Source organism: Sapajus apella, unplaced genomic scaffold (assembly GCF_009761245.1).
Source record: "Sapajus apella isolate SASKATOON/1434 unplaced genomic scaffold, GSC_monkey_1.0 scaffold2, whole genome shotgun sequence".
Classification (NCBI taxonomy): Eukaryota; Metazoa; Chordata; class Mammalia; order Primates; family Cebidae; genus Sapajus; species Sapajus apella.
This window is the reverse complement of record NW_022436942.1, coordinates 11,925,278-11,950,925: the sequence shown is the minus strand read 5'-3', so window position 1 is coordinate 11,950,925 and position 25,648 is coordinate 11,925,278. Positions and strand designations below refer to the sequence as shown.

The 25,648-nt window shown below is 42.7% G+C and overlaps 1 long non-coding RNA gene across 1 annotated transcript; it reads left to right on the top strand.

Annotated features, from left to right (window-relative positions):
• Positions 1-14,275: 14,275 nt before the first annotated feature.
• On the top strand, positions 14,276-24,884 carry LOC116558427. The gene is made up of 3 exons (XR_004272006.1): positions 14,276-14,288; positions 23,441-23,447; positions 24,749-24,884. It is a non-coding gene; the product is annotated as an uncharacterized LOC116558427 (long non-coding RNA).
• Positions 24,885-25,648: the final 764 nt, after the last annotated feature.

Below are 25,648 nucleotides of genomic sequence, written 5' to 3'. Positions count from 1 at the left end.
GATACAGCACACCGATGGGCTTTGGCTTTTTATCCAATTTGCCAGTCTGTGTCTTTTGATTGGGGCATTTAGTCCATTTATATTTAGGGTTAATATTGTTATGTGTGAATTTGATACTGCCATTTTGGTGCCAGCTGGCTCTTTGCTCATTAGTTGATGCAGATTCTTCATTGTGTTGATTCTCTTTACCATTTGGCATGTTTTTGGAGTGGTTGGTACTGGTTGTTCCTTTATGTTTGTAGAGCCTCTTTCAGGAGCTCTTTTAAAGCTGGCCTGGTGGTGACGAAATCTCTGAGTACTTGCATGTTCACAAAGGATTTTATTTTTCCTTCACTTATGAAGCTTAGTTTGGCTGGATAGGAGATTCTGGGTTGAAAGTTCTTTTCTTTAAGGATTGGTGCCCACTCTCTTCTGGCTTGTAGGGTTCCTGCTGAGAGATCTGCTGTGAGTCTGATGGGCTTCCCTTTGTGGGTAACCCGACCTTTCTCTCTGGCTGCTCTTAGCATTTTCTCCTTCATTTCAACCCTGATGAATCTGACAATTATGTGTCTTGGGGTTGCTCTTCTTGAGGAATATCTTTGTGATGTTCTCTGTATTTCCTGGACTTGAATATTTGCCTGACTTGCTAGGTTGGGGAAGTTTTCCTGGATAATATCCTGAAGAATATTTTCCAGCTTGGATTCATTCTCTTTGTCACATTCAGGTACACCTATCAAACGTAGATTAGGTCTTTTCACATAGTCCCACATTTCTTGGAGACTTTGTTCATTCCTTTTAACCCTTTTTTCTCTATTCTTGCCTTCCCGTTTTATTTCATTGAGTTGATCTTCGACCTCTGATATCCTTTCTTCTGCTTGGTCAAATCGGCTATTGATACTTGTGCATGCTTCGCGAAGTTCTCGTGTTGTGTTTTTCAACTCCATCAATTCACTTATATTCTTTTCTATTTTGTCCATTCTCGTTAGCATTTCGTCAAATCTTTTTTCAAGGTTTTTAGTTTCTTTGCATTGGGTTAGAACATGTTCTTTTAGTTCACAGAAGTTTCTTACTATCCACCTTCTGAAGTCTGATTCTGTCATTTCATCACACTTGTTCTCCATCCAACCTTGTTCCCTTGCTGGTGAGGAGTTGTGATCCCTTGTAGGAGGAGAGGTGTTCTGGTTTTGGGTGTTTTCATCCTTTTTGCACTGGTTTCTTCCCATCTTTATGGATTTATCCACCTGTCATCTTTGTAATTGCTGGCTTTCAGATTGGGTGTCTGAGTGGACGTTCTGTTTGTTGATGATGAGTTTATTTCTGTTTCTTGGTTTTCCTTCTGACAGCCTGTCCCCTCTGCTGTAGGTCTGCTGAGGTCCACTCCAGGCCCTGCTTGCCTGGGGATCACCTTCAGCAGCTGCAGAACAGTAAGGGTTGTTACCAGTTTTCTTCTTCTACTATCTTTGTCCCCAAAGGATGCCTGCCAAGTGTCAATCTGATCTCTCCTTTATGAGGTGGCTCTTTGGATATACAGGGGTCAGGGAGCTGCTTGAGGAGATAGTCTGTTCTTTATAGGAGCTCATATGCTGAGCTGTGACCTCCGTTGTTCATTCAGAGCTGCTGGGCAGGTACGTTTAGGTCTGCTGCAGCAGAACTCATAAACCGCTTTTTGTTCCTAGGTACTCTGTCCTAGGGATTTAGGGCTTTATTTATGAGTTTCTGTTATGCTGCTGCCCTCTTTTTTTTTTCCTTCAGAGCTGTCCTGCCCAGCAAGGAGGCAGCCTAGTCACTGTCTGCCTGTAGAGGCTTTGCTGAGCTGCTGTGGGCTCCGCCCAGCTGCCGAGTGAACTTCCCTGCAGTCCTGTTTATATGGGTGTAGTTAGAACTGCCTTGGCAATGGTGGCCCTCCTCTGTTAAGACGAAGTCTCTCTGTAGTGGCGGGTTGCCTTGGCAACGGCAGGCTGCCTCCGCAATGAGGGGTTGCCTCAGCAATGGCGGCCTGCCTCAGCATTGGCTGACTACCTCTGTAGTGTTCGAGTGCCTTGGTAATGCCGGATGCCCCTCCCCCGCAGAGCTGGACCCTCCCGGGTTCAGCAGCACTTGCTGTGAAACTCTCAATCCAGAGAGTTTCCGACTGCTGTTCTTTTGTGGGGGTGGGACCAGCCGAGCCTTATTGCCTGGCTCCCTGCCTCAGAGCCTTTTTTTTTTTTTTTAAGTTGGTGTTCTAGTCGCCTGTTGAAGAGGCACCAGGATCTGTGTGTTTTCCCGTGCCACGACTCACTGTGCTGGCTTAAACAGCGTCACTGAGATTTGTGGCGCTTTTTTTGCCGTGGAATCTACTGTCCTGGTTCCCTGTTCAGTCCCGTTTTTAAACAGATGAATGGGTGACTTCCCATGGCTCCAATCGCCAGCCAAAAGGGCACCCGGACCAGTGTATTTTGTAGGGAGAACCGCTGCACCCGGGCACTAACAAAGCAGCCACGTGGGGCAAAGCAGCCGCGCCGGCCAACACAGCCGCGCTGGCTGAAACAGCTGTGCTGGCGACCCATGGAGCTCCTCCGCCTGGGAATTTCCTAGTGTGTGGGCAATAAAAATGTGGCGTCCACTCACCCTCTGCGCTTTCACTGGGAGCTGCAATCCTGAGCTATTCCTAAAAGGCCATCTTGGATCCCCACCCCGGTTCTTGACTTGTTATCCAATTTGCCAGTCTGTGTCTTTGATTGGGGCATTTAGCCCATTTACATTTAAGGTTAATATTGTTATGTGTAAATTTGATCCTGCCATTTTGATGCTAGCTGGATGTTTTGCCTGTTACTTGATGCATTTTTTTCATTGTGTCGATGGTCTTTACCATTTGGTTTGTTTTTGGAGTGGCTGGTACTGGTTGTTCCTTTTCTTGTTTAGTGCTTCTTTCAAGAGCTCTTGTAAGACAGGCCTGGTGGTGACGAAATCTCCCAGCAATTGCTTGTCCATGAAGGATTTTCTTTCTCCTTCGCTTATAAAGCTTAGTTTGGCTGGATATGAAATTCTAGGTTGAAAGTTCTTTTCTTTAAGGATGTTGAATATTGTCCCCCACTCTCTTCTGGCTTGTAGGGTTTCTGCCAAGAGATCTGCTGTGAGTCTGATGGGCTTCCCTTTGTGGGTAACCTGACCTTTCTCTCTGGCTGTCCTTAGCATTTTTTCCTTCTTTTCAACCCTGGTGAATCTGATGATTGTGTGGCTTGGGGTTGCTCTTCTTGAGGAATATCTTTGTGGTGTTCTCTGTATTTCCTGGACTTGAATGGTGGCCTGGCTTGCTAGGCTGGGGAAGTTGTCCTGGATAATATCCTGAAGACTATTTTCCAGCTTGGATTCATTCTCTCCATCACATTCATGTACACCTATGAAATGTAGATTAGGTCTTTTCACATAATTCCATATTTCTTGGAGGCTTTATTCATTTATTTTCACTCTTTTTTCTCTAATCTTGCCTTCTCATTTTATGTCATTGAGTTGATCTTCAGTCTCTGATATCCTTTCTGCTGCTTGGTTGATTTGGCTATTGAAACATGTGTATGCTTCATGAAGTTCTTGTGCTATGTTTTTCAGCTCCATCAAGTTGTTTATATTCTTCTCTAAGCTGTTTAATCTAGTTAGCATCTCATCTAACCTTTTTTCCATGTTCTTAGTTTCTTTGCATTGGGTTAGCACATGTTCTTTTAGCTCTGAGAAGTTTATTACTCACCTTCTGAAGCCTGTTTCTGTCAATTTATCAGATTCATTCTCCATCCATCTTTGATCCCTAGCTGGTGAGGAGTTGCAATCCTTTGGAGGAGGAGAGGCAGTCTGATTTTTGGTGTTTTCATCCTTTCTGCACTGGTTTCTTCCCATCTTAATGGCTTTATCTACCTGCGGTCTTTGTAGTTGGTGACTTTTGGATGGGGTCTCTAAGTGGTCATCCTTTTTGTTGATGATGAAGTTCTTTCTTTCTCTTTCTTAGTTTTCCTTTTAGCAGTGAGGCCCCTCTGCTGCAGGACTGCTGGAAGTCCACTCCAGACCCTGCTTGCCTGGGAATCACCTGCAGGTGCTGCAGAACATTAAGGGTTGCTGCCAGTTTCTTCTGTTATCTTCATCCCAGAATGGTACCTGCCAGATGTTGGCCCAAGCTCTCCTTTATGAAGTGTCTCTTTGGGTATACTGGGGTTGGGGAGCTGCTTGAGGAGACAGTCTGTCCCTTATAGGAGCTCAAGTGTTGTGCTGGGAGCTCCATTGTCCTGAGTAGAGACGCTGGGCAGGTACTTTTAAGCCTGTTGCAGCGGAACTCATAACTGCCTCTTTTCCTAGGTGCTCTTTCCTAGGAAGGTCAGCTTTATTTATAAGTTCCTCACGTGCTGCTGCCTTTTTTCATAGATACCCTACCCCAAACAGTCTGCCAGCAAAGGCATTGCTGAGCTGCCACAGGCTCTGCCCAGCTGTTGTGTGAACTGCCTTGGTAGTGGCAGACTGCCTCAGTAGTGGTGGTCACCCTTCCCACCACTGAGCTGGACCATGCTGGGTCCAGCTGCACTTGCTGTGAAACTCTCAATACAGAGCGTTTCAGATTGCTTGTTTTGTGGGGGTGGTACCTGCCAAGCCAGATCACCTGGCTCCCTGTCTCTGCCCCCTCCCTTCAGTTGAATGGGTGGCTCTGTCTCCTGGGCATTCCAGGCACCAGTTGAAATGGCCATCCAGATTTGTGGGAGTTTCTGTGCACCAGCACCAGCTGAAACTGCCATACTGAAAACTCATGGTGCTTTTCAGCCTGGGAATCTCCTGGTCTGTGAGCAGTGAAAATTTGTTTGGAAAATGTGGTGGGCACTCACCCTCTACGTTGTTCTTGCTGGGAACTGCACTCCGGAATTGTTTCTATTCGGCCATCTTGGATCCTCGCCCACCAGGGTTTTTTATTTTCAAAGAATTATCTGGTTATGGACTGTATATTTGTCCATAACATTTCCTGATTTTTATGGTAATTGCTTTAAATAATATTTTCATTATTGGATGAGCTCTTCACATTACATAAGACTATTAGCTATAAATATATTAGCATATATATAAGCTACAAATATATATTACATGTCACATTAGCTACAAATGTACAGTTTTAAGTCTGTTGCTTAGGTTTTTCCTTCCAGGTGATATATTTTTGACCTACACAAGTCTGGAATTGTTATGTAGTTAAATGTGTAACAGAGAGTGCTCTTTATAAGTTTACCTGTGCCATAAAGCAAATCTTAGGCAAAAGCCTGCTTTCTGTATACACTTATATTCTTATCTATGTACATTTAATCTATAAATCACAGAAAAAGCAATTTAGCAGAGAAGGAAGTGATTGGTCTTGATTTGAAATCTTCCCAAATCTCTGCAAAAAATATTGGCTCTAAGAAGCTGTTAGCATTTATGGTGCAAATTTCATTTTTATGTTTCATTCTTTATTCATTCATACCATTTAATAAAAGGTAAATTTGAGAACTTCTTTGGGCAAATACTATTGATATAGATAATATAATAAATAAGGACATAGGCAATGATGGCCCATGGCCTTCAACTTCAACAATGAAGTTAATTCAAATGTGGGTTCCCTAGAACATGAGTTTTTGTTAGTTTACAATTTTTATTTCCTATAATTCTGCTCAGCCTTTAGAATTGAGGCTCCACTTCCATGTTCTTTTCTGACTAGCTCCTGATGGTTCTGAATTGGTTTCCTGTGGCTGCTGCAACACAAACTTCATGGCTTAAAATAATACGAATTTATTATATTACAGTTCTGGAGGTCAGGACCGTGAAATCAGTTTTGCTGGGCTAAAGTTACAGTGTCAGCAGGCCTGGTTCCATCTGGAGACTCTTGGGAGAAACCACCTTCTTGCCTTTGTCAGTGTCTAGCGGCTGCTTTTATTCCTTGGCTTGCGACCCTTTCCTCCGTCCTCAAAGTGTATCACTCCGATCTCTGCTTCCACCATCACATCTCCTCCTCTGACTCTAAGTCCTCCTGTTCTGCTCTCAAGAGGACCTTGTGATTACATCAGGCCCACCCAGATGATCCAGGATACTCTCCCTATCTCAGCATCCTTAACTTAATCACATCTTCATATCCCTTTTGCTAGATATGATAACATTTACAAGTCCAGGGATCAGGGTAGGGACACATTTGGGGGCTGCTATTCATCTTACCATAGTTCCTGACCACAGTGAGGCATACATTCTGAATTTCAATCCCACAACACTGAAGGGCCTAGATTTGCCCTGTTGCAGTGAGCATTCCTGTGGTATGTCTGGGATGAGTACTGGGGCTGCTGTGGGCCCACCAAACCACAGGTTCTCAGGACATGTCATGTTGGGTCGCACTGTAGAATTAATGTTCCTCCTGGAGTTCTTTTCCTGTTTATACCCCCAGGTCCACAGGTGGCCTAACCTTGGCAGCCTCCTACTCTGATGGGCTGCATGGTTTCACCCCATTCTCAGCCAAAAAGGCCAGGGGACTGGCTATGTGTCACAATGATGCCTCTGCTGACCACAGTGGATGGGACCTCTGGATTTGGGCATCAACTGTTTTGCAGCCCACATTCTTCTCCTCTGCCCTTGGTCACATTACAGTTGCAGTATTATTACTGTTGGCCATTCCTTCTTGAGGACCAGGATCACAGCCTGACCCATCCTACTTTGTCCTGCCTCTCCCATCATTTCGTCATTCTTTTAATGTCCCATCTTTCCCTGAGGCCAAGTCTAGGTGAGTGGTGATAATTTGCAACAAAACTGTGCACGCTGTCCTGGGAAATCTCTATGAAGCAGGTTTATACATCTCTAAAGCTGTAGCGTGAGGTTACAGTCAGCCCACCTGGTGTCTACAGAGGTTGGATAGCAGTGACCAGAGATTGCTTTGGCGAACTGTGCACTGGATCTTCTACACTGTTCCCTCTTTCCCTTTAGGACTTGTCCTCACTCTGAGTATTACGTAGCCATTGCTGTGTAACAAATTACCCCCAGTAGTCATTTAAAACAAACATTATCTCACAGCTTCGGTGGGTTAGGAATCTACCTGTTCTGGCTATGACTTCCTGTTCTTCACAAACCTACAGTTAAGGTATTGGCTAGGACTGGCATCATTTCAAGGTTCAACTGGGGTTGGATCTGCTCCTAAGCTCACTCACATGGCTGTTGGCAGGCTCAAGGGCTCACTGGCTGGGGACACTGGTTCCTTGACTTATGGGCCTCTCTATAGAGCTATTCACAATATGGCAGGTTGTCTTCTGCAGAATAAGGGGTGGTGGCTGGGGTTGGGGAGGGAGAGAGAGACACACACAGAGAGAAAGACAAAGACAGAAGTCATGATCTTTTTAATTACCTAATCTTGGAAGTGATTCTGCTTCTGCCTATTTCTATTTGCTAGAAGCTAGTCACTAAATCCAGCCCACACTCAAGGGTGATGGGATTACACAGGGAGTGAGTACCAGAAGGCAGGGATCCCTGGAGGCCAGATTAGTGGTTGCCTGAAACATCCTGAGAGGAAGTTAGAGAGAGAGAATATCATCTACCAGAAGCGAGCAGAGTCCACATGAGTTGAGAGGGGCCATAGGGACCCTGAAGATAAGGTGTGTCATGAGCACAGTTTCCTGGGACCTTGGTTGCTGTGAGCATTGACACATACCTCCATGCACATTGCTCCCTTTCGGCCTGGGCTGCTCTCTGAGCTCTATTTTATTCCTCTGAAGCATGTGATGCATTTGTTTTCGCAGACTATTACGCTGGAACAATTCTGATGATAAGCTCTGCCTCGCCTTCTGTGTTCATCCCGCAGTTCAATTATTTAAGCCTTTGCTGCCCTGCTTTGGGCTGAGTGGGTGTGTTTTAGGTCTCAGTCGGGGACTTCTGCAGGATTCTTATAAATTTCGGGGAGCCTCCTCTCTGGATTCTTCTCTCTTCTCCTAGATTCCCTTCTCCCTCATTGGCAGTTGGCTATGGTTACTCATGTGCCTTTCTCTGTAGCCCCTCATGGGAAAGGTAGCAGGCTTTCTGTCAGAATTTTAGCTGCGCACATTGGCCGCCTGATGACTATGGCCAACCCTCAAGCGAAAGCTGCCAAAACCAAACCAAACCAACCAGCGGCAACAACAACAACAAAAGGGAAACTCATCCCCATGCTGCACACTTTTCCACATTTTGAATTTTGTCTCCTTCACAAACAGTCTGCTGTTGTTTACATTCCCAAATCCTCTGTACTTTTTAGATATTTTATCCAGGGTTTACAGGAGTTATCAGTGGGCAGGTTGTTCTGTAGGCATTTTACACCGCCATACTAGAAATACAACTCTACATTACTTAAAATGCATTGGGTTGGCTGGGTGAGGTGGCTCACGCCTATAATCCCACCATTCTGGGAGGCTGAGGAGGGCGGATCACCTGACGTCAGGAGGACGAAACCAGCCTAGCCAATGTGATGAAACCCCATCTCTACTAAAAATACAAAAATTACTTGGGCATGGTGGTGCATGCCTGTAATCCCAGCTACTCAGGAGGCTAAGGCAAAAGAATTGCTTGAGCCTGGGAGGCAGAGATTGCAGTGAGCCGAGATTGTGCCATTCCACTCCAGCTCAGGTGATAAGAGTGAGATTCCATCTCAAAAAAAAAAAAATGCATTGGGTTGATGTTTGAAAATATATTACAGTGGATGGGAAAGGGATTAAAACACCTGGGAATTAATGAGTCAAAACAACTCATTTGGGCATGTATAAAATGTAATCTCATTTTTTTTAACCTGGACTAGAAAGAATATAGACTACAGAGTTTGATGGATCCATTTTAAATTCCAGTTCTACCACTTACCAGCAGAGTGACCTCATGTTTAATTTCCTCATTTCTAAAAATCTGGTAACAATACATAACTCTGTGTTGTACTGGGATTGACTAAAACAATATATAAATGCTCTTCAATTTATGATGGGTTACATGCTGATAAACTGATCATAAGTGGAAAATATCGTAAGTTGAAAATGTATTTAATATACCTAACTTTCTGAATGTTGCACCTTAGCCTGAACTTACCTTAATCTTGCTCAGAACATTTTCATTAGCCTACAGTTGGGCAAAATCATCTAACACAAAGACTGCCATAATAAGGTGTTGAATTGCTCATGTAATTTATTGAATACTATACTGAAAGTGAAAACAGAATGGTTGTATGGGTACTTGAAGTATGGTTTCTACTTAATGTGCATCATTTTTGTACCATCATAAAGTAAAAAAAATCTTAAGTTGAACCATCATAAGCCATGGACCACTTGCATGTGAAATGCTCATGGTACACTGCATGGTACCCAGGAGGCATTCTAACTACAGAGCTCTATACCTTTCCTTTCCATTCATTAAGCAGTTATCCGGTATGTGCATAGTGCTGACGTATCTTGGCATTGGCTAGCCAATTATCCAGAGCATCCCAGCATGCATGCAAAGAAAACTGCTCAGTGAGAATGGCCGTCTTTGTAAGGAGAGTGTAGGGCTGGCTCTCTGCCTGGGATGCAGGGGTCAGTGGGGCTGCCGCCAGCTGTCTACAGTGTTAGCCAGGGAAATCAACTCACAGTCCTCCTGGCACCTACTGCTGGACTTGGGTAAACATAATTACAGCCTTTAAAAAGAGAAGAGGGAAAGCAACCAAGATCCCCACTCACCATGTAAACAGGATGTCCACTGAATGGCAGCCTGGAGATGTTTATGTTCTGTTCAGGGCACAATTGACAAAAGGCCTCTGGGAGCCTTTATTGCTGCCCGGGGCAGTGGTCTGCCAGCAGTGGTGGGGCTTGGGTTCTTCTGGGCTTTGTGTGATTGTGAATGCTGAGCTTCAGCTGAGAGCTCTAAGGCTGTGTTGTCTGTAGCTGGCATGCAGTCCTTTGAGATTCTGGGTCTGTTGCCTGCCAAAGGCCCTTTATACAGATAAGGTCATTCTGATATCCAATGCACAGTTTCAAGCAGGCTCCAGTGACCTATGAAATAATGATCTTAACAATAGCCACCACTTAGAGCAAGGCAGTGGATTAAATACTTCACACAGGTGATCTGATTTACCCCTGGTGATGTAACTGGGTTTTTTCTTGGGTGCTGGTGAGGCACAGCTCCCCTGAGAGAATGTTGTGGGTTCTTGGCCTCCCATCTCTTAAAGAATAAGTGATGGGACCACTGCCGGTGTGCTGTATGCTTGTAAAAGTAAATATTGGATCCAAGAAGGGTTGCAGAAAGGTGAATTTATTTAGGTAGAGAAAAGAGAAGGAAAGGAGAAGAAGAGAAAGACTTCCATGAAGAGTATGGAAGGGGATTCCAGAGGGGAAATCCCAGAGGGGAAAGGGAACTCCCACTATGTGGGAGGGGATTCCAGAGAGCTGAAAATCCGGCGTGGGTGAAGGAGCAGGGGAATTTATCCTGGGAGACATTCCCACCTTCCCAAGTTCCTGTGGCCAATGAAAGGAGTTCCTTTAAACTTCCGCTGGGGTGATTGACTCTTAGTGTCTTTCCCCATGCGTGAAATTCAAACATAAACCGTTAAATCTCCCTGATGGAGAGAGATGAGAGGGAAATTCTTGCCCTTAAAACTACGCCCCCTCATGAACCCGGAAAGGGAACACATTCCCTCTGTGATAACCCTTTGCATAATTTTATTGTCCTCATTTTATTGCTGAGGAGGCTCTGTAAAGGTAAGCCACTGATTTGAAGTCAGATCAGCTGGATCCTCAAACCTGAGCTTAATATTAAGATAGGTGAAGGCAGGGACTATCTGTCAAGTTCAGCTATCTCTAGGGCCCAGCATGTGTCTGAGAAAATATTTATTGACTAAATGAATAAAATAAAAATTCTACCACAATGATATCCTCCACTGACTTTCTGCAGCACACATTATTTTTTCCCCCAAGTGAGATTGTGTTGCACCATTTGTTCCACATGTCCCTGGTTCCACCGCAGTAACCCAGGGCACACATTGGTCAATGTTGACTGCTGTCAAGTCTTGTGTACAGACTGAAGCATAAAGGCTGTGGAGTAATAGGACGCATGTCTAACCAATAAGCCAAATCCTGCTTTAGTTCAGTTTTCTCTGGAATTTTAGGCAAGGAAAACATCTTTTGGGGCCATTGAACCTAGCTTGTTCCTGAATGAGCAGAAACAGTGAAAGTGGACATTTGTCTCAGTTGAAATCCTTGGAGAGCAGTTTTGCAGCCCCTTTTCCGGGACACAGACGGGTTTGAGTGGAGTTGTGGAGATAGCCTGAGCAGGTTTCTCAGAAATGTCAGGAGGTGGTCCCTCTACCTTTAGAATTCCCAATATAATTGGCCAAGACTTAAGCGGAAGGGAAGAGTCAGGCTTGTTTGCAGAAAGAACTAGGGCACTGACATGGCAACTTCAGAATAAAGCATGGCCCTTCTCTAAAGTCTGAACTTTTAGATCAGAGGGAGACCCAGCCTTCAGCCTTTCCCTTCTCCATTCAGGTCTCCTTGTGGGGAGACAATGAGGGGTGGCAGGAACTCCCCTGAAATAGAACTGAGGTGCCTGGAGCTGAGGCCATAATTACCTCAGTATTGCTAGCATGTCACAGTCAAGAGCAGGTAGTCGTTTTTAAATGGTCCAAGTTGTAGGAATATAAAATGGAAAATAAAAAGCGTTCCAAAGACTGCCCAGATTGGTGGTGTTTGTGTCGTTTGGATGATGGTAAGATACTGGCAATGAAGAGGTATTGTGTGTGTGTGTGTTTATCTTTGTTGTTGATGGTGAATTTTTTGTCATGGTAACCATTACCTTCTGAGCTATGGACCTCTGTCCCAGGATCCTGGAGCCATAAGTTGATGAGGTATCCTGTTGAGACACATGAGACCTGAATAGACCTGGGATTTCAGGAAGCAGTCTGCAGCCAAAGATATCCTTCAGCATCCTTCTCGGTGGCCTCTTTTCCTATGTTCATTCACTCCTGCACCCAGCTTGGTCTTCCATCATCTTGCTGCCTCCTGTCCTGAAGCCCCTGGCTGTCTAGTCTAAGCTCCCACTCCAGGGGATTCTCTCACAGCGCCCAACAACACACAGCAGAGTGGCCTTTTCCAGCCCCCTGGCATGCTAGCGTGTGACATTCTCTTTATCTTTCTATATGAAGAGCAGCTCTATACTTGTTCATACCACGGTACATTTGGAATAGGCTGGAAGGAAATTCCCCGGGCCTCTAACCACTTCTTCTCCCCACAGTTCCTATACAACCTGGCTTAGCCTTTCTACTTCCAATCTGCTTGAGTCAGTGCCAGATTTGGGGCTTGATATTCTGCATATGTGACCTGCTTCCTAGTCTCAGGTCTGCTTATAACTAACACACACACACACACACACACACACACACACCCTCCAAACTCTGGCTATGCTTAAAGAATCCTTCATTTGCAGGTATAAAAGTCGAGTATTCTGAGAGAAGGATGGGAGGGGTTATTTTATTTGGGTCAGTTACCTTTTCGTTTGATAAGCAATATCCAAGAGGCATGAAGATAATAGTCCCTGGTTGGAGAATCTCCCTTTTCTCACTCTTAACATTTCCCCTTTGAGTTGCCATCAGATACATACACTCTATCACTTCTGGAGTCCAACCTCACAGGCATGGGTTTGGAGGTAAGGTTCTACTGACTGTCACACTGGGTAGGCAGTGGGGACCAAAGAAGTGTCAAGTGAGCTGATGGGATTTTAAGAATAGTCCTGGAATTAGGGATGTGGAAAATATAAATATTTATCTTTCGTATGGATGGCCTTCCTGCTCTGAAGCCAGTTTTATGAGTAGCAAATTGATTTAACATCATTTTCTCTCAAGAAACTCTTTTTTATTCTCAAGTCACACCAGCCATAGTCACACAAAGGGGTCAATCCCCTACTTGTTTTTCTTATTGTGACTTGGAATTGTGATCCACTCCAGTACACCAGCCCACTACCCACTAGCCTTATTGGTGTATCGCAGCCTACGCATATATGTGGCCAGGGAGCGCTACGCTCCTTCCCTCTGGTTTCTGTCTTTCCCATGGTTTTCATGTGGCTGCTGCTGCTGCTGCTTCCTCTCAGCTCTGCCCCAGCTCCAGCCACCTTCCCTATCACCGGTGGTTGCTGCTTCAGCAGGGCTCTGATTCTAGGAGTTTCTCTGATAAGGCTCAGCTCCGCCAAGCAGAGTGGCCTTGTCCAGCCTCCCTGGCATGCTGATGTGTGACACTCTCTTTATCTTTCCATATGAGGAGAGGTCCTATACTTGTTCCTGCCACTGTGCATTTGGAATAGGCTGGAAGGAAATTTCCTGGGCCTCTAACCACTTCTGCCCACATTTCCTATACAACCTGGGTTGGCGTTTCTACTTCCAATCTGCTTGAGCCTGTGCCAAATTTTGAGCTTGCTTCTCTGTATATGTGACCTGCTTCCTAGTCTCATGCCTGCCTATACAGCACAAACACTGGATGTTTACACACCTCCACACCTCATCTATACTGGCATGGCTCCAGAAAGCACCGTGATCCTCCCAAGGTTGGCTAAGTGTTCTTTCCAAATCAAAATGGAAGGATATTTTTTGCCTCCTTAAGTGACAGGACTTTCTGTCAACCTTCGAGTGAAACATTCCTGTGATAATTCAGTTTCATAACTAGCTTGCTAGAGTTCTAGAGAAGCACCCCAACCTCTGAATAAGTTCGGGTTCAGGAAATAAGGCAAGATTGTTCAAGTGTTTGAGGTGTAACACTCTGTTCACCAACCCAAGTTTTCCTTTTCCTCTTTCTCAGGGAGTCTAGAGATCTCAGGAGTTGAAACTTTCCTTCATGGTCTTCTTGAAAACTGTGAGTGTCCACACATAACACGAAACTCCTGTTAGCAGCATTTTCATTCACAAGGAGACCCTTCGGGGCCCATATACATTTCTTTTTTCAGGCTAGCCTCAAAATTATTGTATTGTTTGAAAAAAAAAAAGAGACATCTGTGGCTTGAGAGGCAGGAATTGCTTCTTTTTAAAATGCTTTTTGGTACTAAGTTTTCTGCACTTAAAAAAAAGAATAAGATTAAAAGAACTCAGCAGATGTTTACTGTTAAACCTGAAAACATTTCTCAACCTCACTCACTTAATAATCTGTATAGTGAGAATCATGTTTTCTAATGCCCTGAAGTGTCTTAAAAATTTATCAGTTGGTTGTTGGTTAAATAAACACCCAGATGTGCTATTTTATAGATCACATGACAATCAAATATATCCCTTTTTATTCTCTGTATTCTGCATGGCTCCTCAGTCCCTGGCTTCCAGAGCTGAGCTTAAGTTCTTTGTCAAGCCAAGTTGACTATAGCAGACAGAGCTCTCATTCCCTCTTAGCTCAAAGGAATAAGTGACTGTTGTGGTTCGTCTATGGGAGACTGTGCTAGCAGAGCTTTACTCTCCTGGACCTGCTGCAGAATGAGATAGAAAGGGAAGTAGCTGTAGCCACAGAATCTGGGAAGGCAGTAGTTCCTGCTGATGCTCTTGGCTCAGTCAATAGAAAAACAAACATGAGGTTCAAATGGATGCTCATAAGTCTTTGTGGAAGCTGTAGAGGGCAAGAAAAAAGAAGGGGATAAGATCTGAGTAGAAAGAGGCTGAAAATGAATTCAAATTCATTAGCATTGCTGGTGGAGACTGTTAATGATTCAAAGTATTTATTTGGATCAGAGAGTCACGGGACTGTTAAATTGAGTGTTTATTTAGAAAAAAACAGAAAGAACTAACAGACTCTGCAGAAAGTATAAATTGGGCTTTGGCAGGAAACCAACTTCTTTTTGCCATCAGAGTGTCATGTGAGTCTCAGGAATGGCAAACATCTGTTTGAAGGATATCCTGACCTTGGATCAGCAGAAAACTCAGAAGAAACTGCATCAGGATTTGATGTGTAGTTGTCATTTAAGACAGCAAGCACTGTGGGCATCATTGTGGCCAGGTATTAATAATGGGCCAACTATTCAGTAAATATTCGCTGAATGTCTACTATGTGGCAGTTACTGCTATGTGCTGGGGATGCAACAGTTACTAGGACATACCTAAGGCCCAAATAATTTAGTGCTTCACATAAACACTGGGATAAAAGTTCATAGTGTGTTGTCATGAATATACTGTACACTTAACTGTGTTCTTTTCTTGTGTAGGTGGGCAATTACAATGGATGTGATATACACCAGTGGGAGAGGCTAAGCTTAGCCTACTATCTTGCTAGTTAGCCATATTTTTCTTGACCATTTACTTATTAAAATATTGGCAGATCCACTGAGGGTGGTTGTATTAAGATTAAAATTATGAAAATATCCTGAGATTCATGAGTGCAAGTTTGCTCTTGCAGACTTTGTGCCAGATGTTTTTCAAAATTATTATTATTATTCTTATTTTTGAGATGGAGTCTCGCTCTATCACCCAGGCTGGAGTGCAGTGGCGTGATCTTGGCTCACTGCAACCTCTACCTCCTGGATTCAAACAATTTCTCCTGCCTCAGCCTCCTGAGTAGCTGGGATTACAGGCACTGGCAACCATGTCTGGCTTTTTTGTATTTTTAGCAAAGACAGGGTTTTGCCATGTTGGCCACACTGGTTAGAATTTGTGTTTCTGATTTTATTTAGGTAAAATGGTAGATATATTATACATTATGTAATAACACTGGTGAGTGCCACAGCAATATCTTTTAATTAAGATATTAATATCTCTGCCATTAGATGGGTATGAAAATTGACACTAATTGTGATAAAGATAAGTTGCCTCATTATGCATTATGAAAAAGATTTAATTTTCAAGTCTTTTTAAAAATTTCAGAATTGTAGCTTGTAGTCCCAGCAACTTGGAAGGCTGAGATGGGAGGATCACTTGAGTCCCAGGAGTTCAAGAACAGCCTGGGTAACATAATGAGATTTTGTTTCAAAACAATATTTTTCCCGTAATTGTAGATAAGAAATGATGGACTTAGAGTGTTAGTGAAGAGTATACACTCTAATTCAAATAATTTGTTGCTTTACATAGACACTGGAATAACAGTTCATAAAATGTGTTGCCATGAATATAGTGTGCTTTTGCTGTGATTGTATCATCAGATTTACCTAGAAAACAATAGACTTTTCCTTACAAACACATTTAATTGGAGGAAAATCACTACCACCTTTTACTGAAGATCTTTTGCCATTCATGTTTGGGTTGTTTCCTGTGTTTCAAGACTGGTATTCCCTTGGGATAGCTCAGCAAGTTGACTTCTTGTGAACTGTAATGTGAAATGGGAAACAGAATACCACCAGAGCCACACTAAAGCTTCTGAATTGGAGCCAGGAGGTATTTTATTTGATGCGCTAAACAACATAAAGCCAACATCCTGGCCTATGACCCCAGTGGCATCAGCATCAACAGCTGGATGAAAGCAGGGGTGGGAAGGATACAAGGATGGGTTGGTGAATACAACCACTTGCCTTGGGTCTGCATTTGTGCATCCCAAACTTCTTCCCTGCTTTGTACTTTCTGCTCCCTCTACCTGGAACATACTTCCTTATGACTTTTGAAGAACAAGTTTCTTCTCATCATTTAAACATTGACTTTGATGACATCTCTGAGGGAGGCATTCCTTGACCACTTTATTTATTTATTTATTTGTTTATTTATTTGAGATGGAGCCTTACTCTGTCACCCAGGCTGGAGTGCAGTGGTGCAATCTTGGCTCACTGCAACCTCTGTCTCCTGGGTTCAAGTGATTCTTCTGTCTCAACCTTCTGAGTAACTGGGATTATAGGTGCTCACTACCATGCCCAGCTAATTTTTCCATTGTTTTTTACTAGAGACGGGGTTTCCCCATGTTACTGAGGCTGGTCTTGAACTCCTGACCTCAAGTGATCTGTCCACCTTGGCCTCCAGCATGCTAGGATGACAAACGTGAGCCACCCTGCCTGGCCAATCATCCTGTTTAATGTTGTCCACCTCCAGTCACTCTTTATAACATTACCTCAGTTTTATTTTCTTCAAGGCACTTCTACAAAATGCTCTTGTCATTTGTTTGCTTATTTACTTGTTTATTATTTTTCTCCTTCACAGAGCAAAGAACTTTCTGACTTGTCCACTGGATCCTTAGTCTCTAGAGCAGTACCTGGCACATTAAGGGACCAAATAAATATTTGTTGGATACATGAATGATCCTTGTGATATCACTAGTTTCCCTACTTTATAATGGCTGAACCCCTTTTGTAACAAATGTCCCAGAAGAAAATATATTGCAAATGTGGGAAACATGATGGGGCACAAAGTGGTAGAATATTACATTAGCTTCATGCACTGTGAATCATAAGTCATGATTCCATCTGTTCTGTGACAGAGTGAAAACAACAATATTTTCCCGAAGATAGAAACTATAAACAAAGATAAGCCACGAGTTCCAACTCATGGAACGCCTGCTACTATTATTTTGAATCATTTCCCCCGTCCACTATTCTTCAGCAACCATTTCAGTCATGCTGTGCCTTTCTGGAGTAGGCTCAGGAATCTAGTCATAATAGGCATTAGTTTCCACCAATCTAAACGTTTTTTTGCCCTATAACTTCATGCTTGACACAAAGAAGTCACTCAACATATATTTGTTGACTACAAGCTGTAAATTCCACTATTATAAGTTTATTCTTCTTAGTTTTTTTTTATGTAAAATAAAAATATCCTTTAGAAAAGATAACCTGCTATAAAGAAAGCCCATTCACTCACAATTTAGTATTAATCTCATTGAAAGATTTGATGGTGTAGAGAGTACAGAATAGTTTTTTAAACATGGATTATTACTTGGGCAGGAAAAGTCTGGGTGTGGCACAAGGTGTCCTGAGGAGTGATGGGATGTTAGGACATGAAGAGAAATGAAGAAGAGTGTCCAAGACAACTGGTTCATGTTGCAATTTTACTGAAGGTCAGCAAAGTGGGGAATGCTGTTCTGGGAGAACTGGATGCCTTCAGATTACAGTAAGTAAAGGCAAGAGATAACCAGGACATCCTTGGGTCAACCAAACCACTGTATTAGTATCTAGGGGAAGTTAGATTAAAATGAGCAACAGTACACAGATGACATTTCTGACAAGCTTCTTGAGAAACTCATAGCGGTGATTGCTCCTGGTGAACAAAAATGAAGGATGATAGGTTGGTAGTAGATCAGTAGTCTTATTTTCCTCTTCATAATTTTTTCTAGAGTTTTAATTTTGTTCCTATGAGAAAGTATTGATTTCACAATTATAAAATTCAAAAATTAGTAAAAATAATTCTTTTTTAGATTTTGCCATATTAAAATTCTAGCTCAATAAAAATAAATATCAAAACAAATACAACAAAATAGCACAGTGCTATGGTTTGAATATCCCCAAATTCGTTTTGAAACTAAATTGCCATTAGGATGGTATTGAGAGATGGAATCCTTGAGAGGTGACTGCGTCATGAGGGCTCTACTTTCACAAGTAGATTAGTACTGTTATTGTGAAAGGGGGTCCTGATAAAAGAATTAAGTTCAGCCCTCATTTTTCTGTCTTGTGAATCTCCATTTGGTGCTTTCCCCCATGTTATGACACAGCAAGAAGGCCCTCACAAGATGCAGACCCTTAATCTTGAACTTCCCAACCTCCAGAACCATGTCTCTTTTCTTTTTAAATTACCCAGTTTCTGTGGTATTCTGTTATAGCAGCAAAAAAATAGAACAAGATATAGGAAGGTGTCACAGCAAGGTTAAAATTCGTATATCATGATAGAAGAAAAACCACATTTGCAAGACACAATTATTCATGCAGTTTTTAAAATCTCTGTAGAACGTTGTTAAACCATTTCAAGACATAATAGCAGCACTAAAAGCAGACCCAGTAATGGTTCTAGAACACAGATCCTTTAAGCTTAACCTTCTCTGACATATGGACCCTACTCTACTCATTCCATTTTTCTTGTGACCCCCTTTCGTTTTTTCTCTCTCTCATTACCAGTTTAGACTGTTGCCCCTCTGAGTGTTTTGAATTCACATCCCTCAAGAGAATAACTGATTTGTCACTACATAGTATTCAGGGTAGGAATAATTTCCTGGCTTTCTTTATTCCCCTTGTACCTTTGCCATAAAATGCAATCAGCTGAGGGCATGTGTAAATGCAACTTTTTTCAAGCTAAAGTTCCTAACACACACCTCCTGCGCTTAAAAAATCCAAATACTAATTCCTCACATTTTGAGCACACTAAATAGATTTTCAAGCCCTCATATGCACTGCCTTAGTTCATCTCTGGCAGAGAAGGGCTCTCCTATTGTGATCTCCTTCTATAATAAAAGGGCTGTTTAAATCATAACTGCATGTAGGGAAACAAGGTTTGCACACAGATAGAAGGTATTATGGTCTATAGCTGTTGGGGAGTAAAAGGTTTTTCCAACTACTGTCTGCTTCTGGAACAGTGGACCTTGTTTGATCTAGAAGTCACTGAGCAAGCAGGGCACCATTGTTGTACCCAAGCATTAGTCAAATGCTTTCAATAACTGTGTCTTGTGTAAGAGAAGAATTGTGCAGAGTTGCAGTGATATTAGAGTTATATCAAAAAATTTTGAGGATTTTCTTCTTCATTTTCTGCTCCCACAGTTTAGAAAGGGAGAAGAATCTCATGTGTGAGAACTATTAGATGTGACTTTATTCAGAACAGAGTGGAAGACCACAGAGACTGAGCCATCTTCTGCTCCTGTGCTTTTGTTCAGTGTTTTCACAAGCCCCCTCCCAAGCCTGTCAGTCGTTTGTTTCTGAAAAACTCCTTGCAGGCAAACTTCTTGTAGGTTAAAAAACAAACAGAATTTACATGGAAATTAACAACACATACTTACTTTAAAAATTAACAGTGCATATGCATGTATGTAATTGAACCTTATCAGAGAGACCTATCTGTCCACCAAAAATACATTCTTCCCCCTCTAGGGAGGAAGCCTAAGCTCTGACATATAATAAAGGAGGGAAAGTGTCCTTGAGGGTCATTGTGCAGGCAAGAGGCTACATTTTTCAGCCTCTATGCCCCAAATGTGACCACATGACTGCTTCTTGCCGCAGAAGTGAGATAACATGAATCACTTTTGGGCTGGAACATCTGCATTGAACTGCTAAATGACAAGAAAATAACCCTTTATTTTGCAAAGCTACTGAAATTTGAGGCTTATTTATTTCTTAAACTGAGGGTCAGGAAACGTTTTCCGTAAACAGCCAGAGAGTAGATATTTTGGGCTTTGTAGGCCACATATAGTCTCTGTCTCATATTCTTTCTTCTTTTTGTAAAAACTACTCTTGACTCACATATTATGCAAAAACAGCTGCAGGCTTAACTAATTCAAATTTTTAATATAATAAAAGATAGCAAAAACCCCACACAATAAAAACAATGTAAATGGTGCATGAGATGTCACTACTATCAACTTAGCAACCCACGAGGACTCAGGGAGAAGACCCTTAGGCCACCTTGGCCCACCATTCCACACAGAAAATGACTGCACTGTGGCTCTCCCATTGTGGTGCTTAAGTGCTCCCAAGTCAGTACTATTTAAATTGGTTCTCAAAAATACAAGAATGCCTCCAAAGTTAAAGTTGAGGTAGTACATGAAACTAGTAGAAAGGTTAAAATTTTTACAGCCTTAATTGGAGTACCTCAGGGTATGACTGCTTTACTGCTTTCTCTTCCACTTTCTCTTTTTTTTTGAGACAGAGTTTCGCTCTTGTTGCCCAGGCTGGCATGCAGTGGCGTGATCTCGGCTCACAGCAAACTCTGCCTCCCAGGTTGAAGTGATTCTCCTGCCTCAGCCTCCCGAGTAGCTGGGATTACCGGCGTCTGTCACCACACCCAGCTAATTTTTGTATTTTTAATAGAGATTGGGTTTCACTGTGTTGGCCAGGCTGGTCTCAAATAACTGGGCCTCCTGAAGTGCTGGGATTACAAGTGTGAGCCACTGCACTGGCCATCTGTTTTGTCATCATACAAAACTGAGAGTTTCATACACTATTGCTACGCCTAGTTCAGTGCTAGATCCAACCAGAGTCTCCCAGCAGTGCATCAGCCTCCACCAGCAGATCTCAAAGCTCTGTGTGGTAAGACTCCAAGATGGCGTCTACATTTCCTCGGCCCCCACCCTCACACTGCTTCTCATGGTTGCCAGGACTCCCTTTGGTATGGGGGCGTTGTCAGGCCTGGAACCTTCCATTCTACCCAGACCCCTGCCTCAGTTGGCACAGAACCCAAAACCACACAAAACTTCCAGGAAAGTTACTGTCCAACAATAGAATGAATAAATAAATGATAGATTATTCTGCAGCAACAACAATGGCAATTTGGAAGGATTGAAACTAGTATGAGAAAAAGCTTATGACAGTATATTAAAGAGCAGAATTGCAAATTATATATTCAAAATGACTTTAATTGTATAAAAACAAAGACTTGAAGGAAGCACACTACAATGTGAACAGTGGTATTCCTGGGTAGTAGATTATGAGTGATTTAAAAAAAAATATTTTCTATGTTTTTTGAAAATATGTACAAATGACTTTCTTTCTCTCTCTCTCTCTCTCTCTCTCTCTCTCTCTCTCTGTGTGTGTAAATGACTAAGAAAATAAAAAGTAGTTCTTCCTACTAAGTCTTTGGAGAGCTCTGCTGTCCAGGGTGAGTTCCCAGCCTGAGTCCTTCCCTCTGTGGGCTGAGCTGGGTGAGGAACATAAGTCATCAAGTCTGTGTTCAGAACAGGAGCAGGACGGGGGAAAAGGAGGATAAATGGGAATCCAATTTAATAATAAGGTTTGAACCAGAGGGAGTGTGGAGACCCAGATCAACCTTGGTTTGGAGCGATCCATTTCTTCCCTGCCTGCAAGTATTCAACTTGTTTCAGATCCAGTGTCTCATCTCAGCATACGCCCTGCTGAGGCATGCCCAATCTTCACTCCTTAAGTCATGGCGCTGGAAACAAAGGAATCAAGAGAGGCTTTCAGAGTAAAGCTGTGCCCTCATCTCTCATTCTCACCCTTCCACATTGAGGGACAGGGCAAAAGCCCCCTCCACTCTGCTCCTGTGCCCCCACCCTCACATTCCTAATGCCTCTCATCTTTCTTGAGGGACCACTGTAGGGTTATTCTGTGTCTATCCCCACATAGCTCATCGTTTCATTTCTTTGTGCATGTGTACGCACATGTATGCAAGTGCTCCTGAAAACATTTTTGTAACACATGCTTAGGCATAGCCTTCATTCATTCTGCCAGTTAACAAATGTTAACTGCTTTGTGTAATTGCTGTACTTGGGAACAAGTGTGCTGGCTGAGGGAACTGTAAGTGCAAAGGCCCTGAGTTAGGAACAGGTTTGATTCTTGTCCTCCAGTTGTTCCCATTGTAGTGAAAGAGATAGATCAGTAAACAGGTAAATGCAATACTGTATGATAGACATTTGTCATTTACCATTTATAATCAACATTGACATTTAAAAATGTGTGTTACTTATTGTCTTGGTCCCCAATAGAATATAAGCTCCACGTTGGCAAAAGTTTTTGCATTTTTCTGTTCATTCAGTGTCTCTAGGACCTCAAAGAGCTACAGGCACATAGTAGATGCTCAATATTGTCTGAATGAAAGAAAAAAACCTACATTTATCTCTCTGCTCCCATTTTCCCTCCCTAGTGGCAACCAGTGTTATTAGGCCCCAGGAGGAGTGTATTATTTAAACAGACCACCATGCTTTCCACCAAGCTTTGACTTTGGGACTCCAGGTGAGTCTCTGGGTATCCACAGTTTGGGGGATTCTACTTGCTAGGAGGTGTAGAGTGCTGTCCACCAGCCATCATGTTGGCTGCGATTGGCTCTGGTCCTCTGAGCCTCATAAGGACCTTGGTACCCTTCTTGACTGGTACAAAGAAGGAATCAGGGAATGGCTAAACTCTGGAGACTGCATTCAGGCTTTGGTGGGGACTTGGCATTTAGGAAAATACACACCTCCTGGCACACATCATGAGGCTGTCTCCTTCAGCTCATGGCCTAATCTTGATAGGCAGGGGACCTGGGGGCAGATATTCTCTGTATGTGAATGTGTAAAACCTGAGCTACATGGAGCCCTCAGTGCCACAAATGATAGGAGTCTTTCCCTTTGTAGTGAACTTGATGTTTGACCCCTGAGCAGGACCCTGAGGAAGGACCAGACTGCAGTTCAGGGATCTGGTTTCCATCTCAGAAGAAATATCTTTTTCAGAAATACGCAAGTATTCACAGAGTATCTGGGGAGTCTAATTGAATTTCTCATCATTTCCTTTATAGATGAACAATTTTATACTTGGAGCAATTTACAATTTATAATTTACAAGTATTAAATAAATTAGTAATTACTAAATATCCATTATCCTTGATGGGTTAATTATAAACTATGGTCCAAATAGTTTAAAGTGCCCAAGACCACACAGTTATTAAGCCCTTAAAGAGCTACAGGTACATAGTAGATGCTCAATGTTGTTTAAATGGAAGAAAAAAACCCCACATTTATCTTCTCTGCTCCCATTTTCCCTCCCTAAAGGCAATCAGTGTTATTAGGCCATGGGAGGAGTGTGTTATTTAAACCAGACCACTATGGTCTCCACCAAGCTTTGACTTTGGGACTGCAGATGAGGCTCTGAGTATCTCATGATCTGAAAGATTCTACTTGCCAGGAGGTGTAGTCCACTTAACTAGTTTTAGAAAATTAGAGCAGAGCCAGGCGCGGTGGCTCATGCCTGTAATCCCAGCACTTTGGGAGGCTGAGGCAGGCGGATCACAAGGTCAGGGGTTTGAGACCAGCCTGACCAACATGGTAAAACCCCGTCTCTACTCAAAAATACAAAAATTAGCTGGGCGTGGTGGCATGCACCTGTAATCCCAGCTACTTGGGAGGCTGAGGCAGGAGAATCGCTTGAACCTGGGAGGCAGAGGTTGCGGTGAGCTGAGAGTGCACCATTGCACACTAGCCTGGGTGACAACAGAGCGAGACTCCGTCTCAAAAAACGAAAATTAGAGCAGAATTTCTTGCCTCCAAGCAAATCTCCCAAAAAGGCAGTTTTATTCTGATGCCTCCAAGTTCCCATTTATGTTTCATTCTGTTTCTGTAAATCCACTGGGTCAAATTACTACATTTTTGGATTCTGAGTATCTTCCGTAAAGCCTAACACATCATAGACTAAACAAATCTTTATTAATAAACAGAAGAGCCCGTGCACAGTGGCTCACTCCTATAATTGCTGTACTTTGGGATAAGGTGGGCAGATCACCTGAGATTAGGAGATTGAGACCACTCTGGCCAACAGGGCGAAACCCCGTCTCCACTTAAAAAAATACAAAAATTAGCCAGACATGGTGGTGTGTTCCTGTATTCCCAGCATCTTCGGAGGCTGAGGCAGGAGAATTGCTTGAATCTGGGAGGCGGAGGTTACAGTGTGTCAGGATCGTGCCACTGCATTCCAGCCTGGACAACAGAGTGAGACTCCATCTCAAAAATAGTAAAAATAAAAATAAAAATAAAAATAGAAGAAAAAAAATCTTAATTAGTCACAAAGACTTTTTTCCTTAAATTTCCAACTTGTAAGTTCAGGAGTGCATGTGCAGGATGTGCAGGTTTGTTACATAGGTAAACATGTGCCATGGTGGTTTGTAGTACAGATCATCTCAACATGTATGTCTTTTGAGAAGTGTCTTTTGAGAATACCCTTTTGCTCAAGTTTAAAGGGTATTTTTTCTTGTAAATTTGTTTTGCATTCCTCATAGGAGCTGGGTATTAGACCTCTGTCAGAAGCATAGATTGCAATAATTTTCTCCCATTCTGTAGGTTGTCTATTTATCCTGTTGATAGTTTCTTTTGCTGTGCAGAAGCTCTTTAGTTTAATATATCCCATTTGTTGATTTTTGCTTTCATTGCAATTGCTTTTGCATCCTCGTCATGAAATCTTTGCCTGTGCCTATGTCCTGAATGATATTGCCTAGATATCATTTTTCTTCTAGGGTTTTTATAATTTTGGGCTTTACATTTAAGTCTTTAACCCACCTTGAGTTAATTTTTGTGTATGGTATAAAGAAGGTTTCTAGTTTCAGTTTTCTGCATATGGCTAGAAGCTCTCCTAGCACCATTTACTAAATAGGGGAGCTCCTTTCCCCATTGCTTGTTTTGTCAAGTTTGTTTAAGATCAGATGGTTGCAGGTGTGCAATCTTATTTCTGAGGTTTTTTTTTTTTGATACAGTCTTGCTCTGTTGCTCAGGCTGGAGTACCGTGGCACGATTTCGGCTCACTGCAACTTCTGCCTCCCAGGTTCAAGTGATTCTTCTGTTTCAGCATCCTGAGTAGCTGGGATTATAGGCACCTGCCACCATGCCTAGCTAATTTTTGTATTTTTAGTAGAGACAGTATTTTACCATTTTGGCCAGGCTGGTCTCAAACTCCTGACCTCAAGTAATCTGCCCATCTTGGCTTCCCAATGTGCTGAGATTACAGGTGTGAGCCACTGAGGCTGAGTTTTTTTTTTTTTTTTTCTACTCTGTTCTATTGGTCTATGTGTCTGTTCTTGTACCAGTACCATGCTGTTTTGGTTACTGTATCCTTGTAGTACAGCGTGAAGTTGGGTAGCACGATGCCTCCAGCTTTATTATTTTTTGCTTAGGATTATCTTGGTTAC